Source organism: Vicia villosa, unplaced genomic scaffold (genome assembly GCF_029867415.1).
Source record: "Vicia villosa cultivar HV-30 ecotype Madison, WI unplaced genomic scaffold, Vvil1.0 ctg.002488F_1_1, whole genome shotgun sequence".
Classification (NCBI taxonomy): domain Eukaryota; kingdom Viridiplantae; phylum Streptophyta; class Magnoliopsida; order Fabales; family Fabaceae; genus Vicia; species Vicia villosa.
Genome location: NW_026705944.1, coordinates 69,075 through 79,373, shown reverse-complemented (window position 1 = coordinate 79,373; position 10,299 = coordinate 69,075).

Genomic DNA, 10,299 nt, shown 5'->3' with positions numbered 1-10,299 from the left:
TGATTTACCTCAACTGAGGATTTAATCCACTAATCGCACGGATTACAATGGTTCTCCACTTAGTCAGCAACTAAGTCTTCCAGAGTCTTCTGATCACACACTGATCACTCCAGGAACAACTGCTTAGATACCCTCTAAGACTTTTCTAGAGTATACTGATCCACACGATCACTCTAGATACAACCTGCTTAGATAACCTCTAAGACTTCCTAGAGTATTCTGATCCACACGATCACTCTAGTTCCTTACAACTTAATGTAATCAATTCTAAGAGTATTACAATTGCTTCTTAAAAGCTATAATCACAAACTGTGATATTTCTCTTAACGTTTAAGCTTAATCTCACTAATATATTACAACAGCAATGTAGTGAGCTTTGATGAAGATGAAGATTCTGAGCTTTGATTTGAACAGCGTTTCAGCAAGTTAATATAAGTTGTTTTGGTGTAGAATCGTTAACCTTGCTTCTCATCAGAACTTCATATTTATAGGCGTTGGAGAAGATGACCGTTGAGTGCATTTAATGCTTTGCGTGTTCCGTACAGCATCGCATTTAATGTTATACGCTTTTGTCAACTACCTCGAGCCTTGTTCACGCTGTGTCTACTGACGTAGCCTTTAGTAGCTTTTAACGTTCCTTTTGTCAGTAAGCGTAGCTTGCCACTTGTACTTCCTTCTGATCTGATGTTTGTGAATACAACGTTTGAATATCATCAGAGTCAAACAGCTTGGTGCAAAGCATCTTCTGATCTTCTGACCTTGAAGTGCTTCTGAGCGTGATACCATCAGAACTTCAGTGCTTCTGTTCTCTTGTTCTTCCGATGCTTCCATAGACCCATGTTCTGATTCTGCTTCGACCATCTTCTGATGTCTTGCCAGACCATGTTCTGATGTTGCATGCTGAACCCTTTGAGACAAAGCTTCTGAGCGCTGAATTATGCATACTCTTTATATATTTCCTGAAAAGGAAATTGCATTGGATTAGAGTACCATATTATCTTAAGCAAAATTCATATTATTGTTATCATCAAAACTAAGATAATTGATCAGAACAAATCTTGTTCTAACAATCTCCCCCTTTTTGATGATGACAAAAACATATATAAATGATATGAATTTGCGATCAGAAAGAGCAGACGGCAAAAGACAAATTACACAGCTATAGCATAAGCATATGAATATGTCTCCCCCTGAGATTAACAATCTCCCCCTGAAATAAATACTCGAAGAACTTTAATAAAAGACTTCCCTGATTATTTCGGTAGAGACGATCATATAAGCTTCTGTCTTCAGAGAATTCATAGCTTCTGACTTCTGCTTCTATTGGACAGCTTCAGAACTAGAATTTCCTTAGATCCCTAGAACACTCACAGCTTCTGATTCCTGCTTCCATCTAGGACAGCTTCAGAACTTGAATTTCTTTGATCTTCTGAACATTCACAGCTTCTGATTTCTGCTTCCATTCAGGACAGCTTCAGAACTTGAATTTCTTTGATCTTCAGAACATTCACAGCTTCTGATTTCTGCTTCCATCTAGGACAGCTTCAGAACTTGAGTTTTCTGGATCTTTAGAACATTCACAGCTTCTGATTTCTGCTTCCCTCGGATAGCTTCAGAGCTTTGAATTTCTACCAACATCACTTCATGCTAGATTTGTATCAGAACATTGTTGAATGTACCAGAGCATCATCAGAGCATCTCTACATCCTGAAATGTTACAGAACAAAAACTAAACGACAAAAGTCAGCATGAACGAGTCAGAACATAAAATGTATATTTGAACACATGATATGTATCAGAGCCATATAGGCTAAAATAATGTATCAGAGCAAATAGAATTTTGTCAAAGCAAATAGACAAATATGGATCAAATTCTATTATCAGTGCTCCTGATTTATTCTTCTTTCTTGCTTCTGATTTCTGAAGCTTGATAGCACTCAGCTTGCTTCAGTTTCCATGAGTTTATTCTTTTTACAGAATAACACTTCTTATGGTTTTGCTTCTTGTGTTTGCTTTGAAGATTCTCTTCACTTCTTTATACCTGCAAAACACTTAAACCATATAGAACTTGCAGTTCTTGTTAGTAAATGTGTGGGAGCTTTACCCAGCAACTGATAGATTAATCAAATCATTTATCATTTATCTTCTCCCCCTTTTTGTCATATCATCAAAAAAGCAAAAAAGATTCAGAGACAAACAAAACGAAACACACGGAGGAAGAAGATGATTTCATTGAAGTTCAAACAGCAGGTACAGAAGTACATGAAGGTAAGAAAGATCAGATGCACAAAGACAGATGCAACAAAAAGAAAGAAACAACACAGACTCAATCTAAGATGGCCCTAGCCTTGACAAGATCTTGGTCAGCATCTCTTGAACCTTATTGTTGTGTCCTTCTTGCCTCACCATGAAAGCGCTATACTCAGCATTGAGTGAGCTTTGCTCATCCTGTCTCTTCTGAATTTCTTCCAGAGTCCTTGCAAGACGAGAAGATTCATCAGAAGAAGCTTCACCGCTTCCAACCACAGGAATAGCAACTTGATCTGTAGCTTCCATGGATAGATCATTTGCAGGGATTTCCTCAACAGGATCTGATTCAGCAACATGATCTTCAGCATCTGCTTCTTGCATAGAAGCATCTCCATATTCTGCAGCAGGAATTTCCGAGTTTCCATTCTCAAGTGCCTGAAGAATGACAGCTAGATTCCTTGGAGCAGAAGGACCTTCAACTTCTGGTGGGTCAACAACTTCTGGAATGACCAAGCTTGGGTCTTCCTTAGATGGGTTTTCCCTCAGAAAGTCAAATAGGGTCTTGAAATCTCCAAGAAGAACAGGATAATCAGGAATCCAGATAACCATATCCCTGCATGGATTTGCTTCCATTTCAGCAGCCAGTCTTAATTGTTCCATCTCATCCAAGAAGGGCTTCTCTTCAGCAGCAACACAATTTCTGAGAGGATGGTAGTAAATACCATTATCATCTTCCAGAAGATAACCAGGGTAACCATGGGCAGCAGCCACTAGTCTTTTCTGTACTCCCATTGCTTCTACTTGAAAATCCTTGCGAAATCTTCTCCAGAGATTTCTTGTAGAAACATCATCCAGACCATTTAGAAATGCATCCTTCAAAAGGTCTAGACTGCTAATCACCTCATGTCTGAAAAGTTCCAGGTAGGTATAGGGTTCAGGTTCAGGCGGATTGAAGGTGAATTTGTAGTCAGGATAGAGAAGACAGTAAGGTTTGGATTTTCTGGTAGGTAAGGGATGGGATATAGAAGGTGGAGGTGTGGTGGATGAGGAAGAAAGGATATCTGAGAGAATGATTGATGAGGATGGAATATCAGATATGATAGATTGAGACGAGGATGGAGTATTTGTAAAGGGAATTGGTGAGAAAGATTTATCAGAAGGAGTTGGGGGAAGAATACTTAGAGGTGTGGGGTTTAGAATGGGAGAGGAGGAGGTTGATGGAGAAAGATTTGGTAAGGTGAAGTTTATTTTTGGTTCAGATGGAGGTGATTGGAAAGATGGTTTAGGGACAGAAGGAGGTGGAGTAAAAACCTTTCTGGAGATTTGTACAGAAGAAGAAGAAGATCTGGTTCTGCGAAAGGAATCTCTGATCCTTTTATCTCTTCGTTCTTCAGAGTCCACCTTGTCAGGATCATAGGTGACCCTCAACTTCTTGGCTTTCTCAGCCTCATCTTCTTGGGCTTTTCTTTTTAGCCTAGCCTTTAGTTCCTTCTGATCCTTCTTCAGAAGAACAGCCTTGGACGGAAGTACTCTGCCACGAATCCAAGCAGGATCAATATCTAATTGCTTCCTAACACAATCTTCCAGGTAAGACTTGACAACCTGATGCAGTTCTTCTTGAAACAGGGAGGCAAAACCTTCAGCAACAACTCTTCTTGAGAGAATGTCAGGAAAGCTTGGGCACACAGAAGGTACATTTTTAATGAGTTCTAATCTGAACAAATCCACACCATTAAAAATGGGACCTTGAACTACTCCAAGCAAATGGGATGCATTGAGTTTTCTGATGGAGTCCAGCACTTTGCTTTCAGTAAGAATGTCTGAAATCATTCTTCCAAACGGAATAGTCGTTCTTGAAAGATGAGGGTACTTCGCCCTTTCCTCTTCTCTTGACTCAAGGATTGAAGTCTTCAGATTCTTAAACAGAATGTGAGAAATGTTGATCTCATTCTTTTTGCCAATGCAGAAAAGAGTGTGCTTGTGATCTGGACTGATGTAAGAAGAGGAGAGCATCCTTTTTCTGTGGTGAAGAGAACCCAGAATAATCTCAGCCCATACTCTATAAAATGGCCTCAAGGTGCCTGTGTTATTCGAGTCAATCCCAGAAGACTTAGAGATTTGTTTTTCAACTATCGACCAATCAACAGATGTATGTCGAAAACCAGACCAACCTTCTTCATCATTCAGATTGTATAGCTTCCTGATCAGTTTTTCAGAGATAACCACTTCATGCCCTAGCACGAATGAAATCATGGCCGTTGGAGTAACCGTTGCATGTACCCAAAAATCCTTCACAAGATCAGGATAAATTGGACCAACCAATCTATTAAGGTACTTGGACCATCCTTGCTCAAGGATTCTTGCATCACACTTAAAGCCATTCGCTTTAAGATTGTTAAAGTCCACAGCAGTTTCACATAAAACCTCCAAGTCCTTCGTGGGTATCAAGCAAGTTTTCAAAGGAGCATATTCATGATTTCGTAGAAGGATTTGTGAAGAAGTAAGTTTTTCTTTTGAGGAAGATGAACAAGAGGAAGAGTTCATGATGATTATGCCGAAGATTAGAACAAAGACTAGGGTTTGAGAAAGAAAAAAACAGATGCAGCAAAAAAAAAATGTGCAACAAAATAGAGAGACGGAGAAAAGAATGAAGTTGAAGCGGGCTATTTAAAAGATTTGAAAATAATTTAAATCATTTTGCATTAAATGAGAAATGACATTAGGAGAGATAGCATGGTAAATGAAATGATTTAAAACAGTTACCTAGGTCGGCGTCTTTTCAACTGCACGCTTCGTACTAACCGTACAGACACGTGTTCACCATCAGATAATAGATGACAGCTGTAAATTTCAGAATAGACTTTACGCCTTCAGATTCTGATCACTGCTTCTGATCTGATCAAGTTTCTCTTCAGGAAACACTCCTTCTGAAGTGTGCTGATATAAATCTGAATGATCTTCTGATCCATTACTTCTGATATACACAGCTTCTGGAGGTTCACTTCTTTGCTCTGCAGCTTCTGATACGACAAAATTGTATCTGCAGAAATTCTTAAGCTGCTTTGTTTCATCAGAAACAAGTTTATCATCAAACCAGATATTTATTGATTCGTCCACAATCAATGTTTCAATATTGTATATTCTGTAGCATTTAGAGCATTCAGAATACTCAAGAACGAAACATCATTGCTAGAAACAAACAAAACAAATGATTCCAAGACTAATAAACTTTCTTTTCTGATCTCCTACGAACATAGATTCTTCAACAGATTTAAGTACCAGAACTTGGAAGACAATCCTTCTTCCCTTCAAGTGTTGAGACCAACTTGAGTCCAGGTGACATGACATGTTGATTTTTATCTTCTTTGTCGCCAAGAGAATCTGCAAAAGAAATAGTCTTTTTCTTTGGTACCCACATCTTCTTGGGTCCTTTCTTGTTAGATTTTCTCAAGTTCTGATTGAACTTGGGTTTAACATTGTAAGCAATAGGAGGAACAGCATGATAATTTTTAATGTGAGTTTCATGATATTTCCTAGGTTGTGTCACATGCTTTTTGGTGTGTGTTATGTGAAAACTTTGAGCATGTGAAGTGTGCCTAATATCATGGGAGTGGCCATACTTGAACTGATCATACAATGGCTTGTATGTGAGTTTCATTTCATCAACAGGTTCAAGTTTGTATGGGGTTTCACCCTGTCGCGGGCGAAAAATCGTTTTGTTCCTCTTTTTTGTGGGATGAGACACCTGATGCCTTCTTTGGGCTCGAGTGCTCAAAAAAATGATTTTTCTTTTGTACCGACCAAACTTTTTATTGTTTCCAAAGTAGGAAAAGGAAAAAAGCTGCAATAACCTAAAAAGTGGGGGAGAGATTCCGGGTAAGAGGGTTGGTTATACGAAGGGAAGGTATTAGCACCCAACGTATCTATAGTACTCTATAGGTTTCTTTGTTTTGTTTATTCCATTCTTGTTGTGGTGGAGGTTCTTGTGAGAAAGAGGTGGGACCTAAGGTGTTTGTTTGATTATGCTCGCAAAGATCATCGCGATCCTCTGCATACATATCCCTTAGAGGGAATCAGAGCATCTGTAGCTCGGGGTCTACGGGTGCTAAGGTTTGAATGGTTTTTTTTGTTTTGTTTTGCTCGCCAAGGATCGACCTTGTGCCTACGTATTCTCAAAGGGATGTTGAGAAAGTCAGAGCAATCGTAGTTCCCACTTATGCTAGTGGAAGCAAAGGAAAATAGACAAATGTCGTCTAAATGCTAGATGTATCTAATCTATATCATCACATACATCTGTTTGTTTTTTGTTTGAAAATCTTTTCATTATAAGCCCGGGGCCATGCCACTTAGGGTGCTTAGAATGATAAAGATGTTTTTGTTTGTTTAACCAGCCTTGTGGCAAAAGTTTCAATGAAGTCAGCCTTGTGACAAAAACTTTGATTAATCAGCCAGCCTTGTGGCAAAAGTTTCAATGAAGTCAGCCTTGTGACAAAAACTTTGATTAATCATCCAGTACGGTGGTAAAACAGTTTGATTGATTAGCCAGCCTTGTGGCAAAAAAGTTTGATTTTTGATTGATTGACTGTTTGTGATGATATAGAAGAGATACTCCTAGCATAGAGATGAAAAATGTCTAATCTCCTAGGGTATTTGATTTGGATATTGGGGATGCTTATAAGAAGCCCGTGGGTCCTTGTACGAAGCCCAAGAGGAGGCTATCCGAGGGTCCTTGCATTGTAAGCCCAAGAGGAGGCTATGGGAGGGACAATCCAGGGTCCTTGCATTGTAAGCCCAAGAGGAGGCTATGGGAGGGACACTCGTTTGTACAAAGCCCAAGGGGAGGCATGGTATAGTTGGTTTGAGCTCTTAGAGCGATTTCACCGGGAAACCATACTCTATGTCCTAACCTAAACTAGTGGAGATTCTTTGCACGAAGCCCAATAGGAGGCTATGGGGAACCTAGTATTGTACTAAGTTGAACAAGTATATAACACAATCACACATATGAACAAGTACAAACAAATATGCACAAGTACATGAACAAATATGAACAGTTATATGAACAGTTATATATGGCAAAGTGTGTGTATATAATGGAGTTTATGAAGGAAATATACCTGTAAGCATGATCCATTTGTATACACGGGGCTCGGGACTCACACTCGGGGAGAAGTCCACTTGAGTTTATTCAAAGCTATGTAAACAGGTATTTACAAAAGGGCTTGGGACTTATACCTACATGGAGGCCCATGGTATATTTTTGGGAAGATTTAAAGAAAACCTTCATTTTTGGTTTGTTATTCAAAGTTAAAAACAAAATGAGATATGTACAAAAATGTATGTGTACAATGAAATACCTAATTTCATGTACAAGAGTGGGTATGTACAAAAGGGCTTGGGACTTATACCTACGTGGAGGTCCATGGTATATTTACAAAACATGGTTGATCGTTTTATTTACAGACGCGTCGTTTGTTGTTTTGAAAACAGTGTGAAAAGTATTGTTTTGAAAGAATTTTCTGTACAAAGAAAGACAAAAGGGACTTATACTCTCTAATATTCGAGAGGCCCCTGTTTTATTTTCATAAAACAGGGTGGATGGTTTTGAAAAAGAGTTGAAAGATTTGGCGTTAAAAACTGTGAAGGTTTTGGAAAAAGTTTTCTGTACAAAGAAAGACAAAAGGGACTTATACTCTCTAATATTCGAGAGGCCCCACATCGTTTTGAAAATCAATTGATCAATTAAAAAGATTTAATCAATAGTTTCAAAAAGAAATGGTTTATTGTTTTTGAAAAGAATCGTGATCGCTCGTTTTAAAACGATTTGAATTTTGAAAGAAGTCAAATTAATCAAGATAAACAAAAAGATTGTCTTCAATTAACATTTAGATGATTAGGGTTTGCTTCAAAAAGTATTTACAAATGATTAACTTTGAAAAACAAATGAAAAATAATATTTAAAAGTATTAAAATTACTTAAAAACAAGTCATTTTAAAACTATTAAAAAATGTATCAAATAAATATTTTTTGATGATTTTTTTTGATATTCTCAAAATATATATATTAAGTGAGAGGTATGCAAAAAATGAATAAAAAATGAGTTAATTTGGTTAGTTAAATAATTAATTGAAGTTTGTTAAAAAAATGAAAGAAAAATAGTTGTAAAAAAATGGTTTTGGTCCCTAGAGGTGTTGAACCCACGACCTCACGCTCACCACTCAAAAACATGACCAACTGGACCACGCGCGTGGTCTGTTTAGTATTTGCAACGAATCAATTATATTTTTGAATCAATTTCTAATTTCAGTTTCAAAATCTGGCGCCAAGAACACATACCCAATTCAAATTTGAAAATTCTGAAAACTGAATTGTTTGGATCGAGTGAGTAGCCTATCTTGCTCGATTTTTCACCAGGAACATGATGGTATCATTTAATTGCATTTATTTTATCTCTAAGGCTATCAATTTTCTGATGAACACGAAGAACCCTAATTTTGAGTTTCAATCTGAAATCGTGTGTGTGCATGATAAGTTGCAATTGATTGAGGGTTAATGATCCATACATATGCAGAAACAAGATGGCATGGCAGTTTTTCATTTATGATGCATGTATGATAGAGTTTGAAGTTCATGAGCACTTACCTTAAAAACGGCCAAACTGGAAATTGAAATCGTGCCTAGAGGTGTTACAGATGCTTTGTATCAATCTGGATAGCTTCAATGGACCTTATGTGATGTGTTTGAATGCCTGGAATGAACTGGAAACCTCTTGATCACCTTGTGGTACCCGAACTGCAGTTTAGCTCAAGTGAGGATCAAGCTAGTTGATTTTGATGTTTCAGATCATGTATGATGGTTGGAACAGTTCATGTGAAGTATATGGAGTGTGTTTAGATGATTAACTTGGACAGATATGACCTGGTATGAGAATTGATATGTTAAGGCTCATTTTATGCAAATATGGTGGTTGAAGAGTGATTCTGAGATTTAGGGTGATTTGGGGTGTATGGATGGATCAAACACATCCCATATGATGTTTGTGGTTTGTGGGAAGCATCACTTTGGTCAGAACTTGCAAGAGATGGAGGTTGAGTTTTCTACCTCACTTTGAAACACATGACTTGTAATTCAAGAAAGAAGAGAGAAAACCTATAATTGTGAGGTTTTGGTGTGATTTGCAATGAAGTTTGGACCTCTATTTATAGGCCAAGGTTTCTGAATACAAAGCTTTGCAAGTTGATCAAGAATTGGTGATTTGGCATTTGAAGATAAAATGGAATCTTTACATTTAATGCACATGGTTAAAAGTTACTAAACCATGGTTAAATCCCAAGCTTCCTATCCTCTTCCATTCTGATCTCATATCAGAAAATATCTCTTCAATTATTGCCTCTTTGCATCACTGCTTGGATTATAGGTCATGTAGTCTTGAAACTTAGTGAAAAATGGTGAAAATTCAAGTGAAAATGATCACTAAATGCATAATTCAAAACCATACCTACACTCCATATTTTTTCATGCTCTTTGACATTTTGGAAAGCTCATATTACACACTTCAAAAGCCTAGTTGAAAGTTTCTTCAAGTATCTTAAGGAAATGGGTGAAAAAGTTCCATGAACTTTGAAGAAAATGAAGTTTTAAGTGAAGTTTTCAAAAAGTACCAACTTTGAAGCTCCATATCTCTTAAATGGTTGATCTTATGGAAAAAATTTATATGTGTCAAAGTTGTTTATTGGATCAAAATCTACAACTTTCATGTTGGAAGTTTTTTTCAGTTTGTAGGTGAAATTTTGAGAAATCCCCTTTCAAAGTTTGGAAAAAACCATGAAAAACACTTAGAAATTTTTCTAAGTATGAAAAGTCAAACTTTTGACTTTTGATTCTTGATTGATTTTCTTGATTTTTCTTGATCAAATGACTTCATATATCATATATTGATGATTTAAAACTTCAAAAGTCATGGTTGACCAAAATTCCCCAAAAGTCAATGGTGATCTTGTACAGTTGACTTTTTCAGACGAATCACGTTTCTGGAGATTTCAAATGAA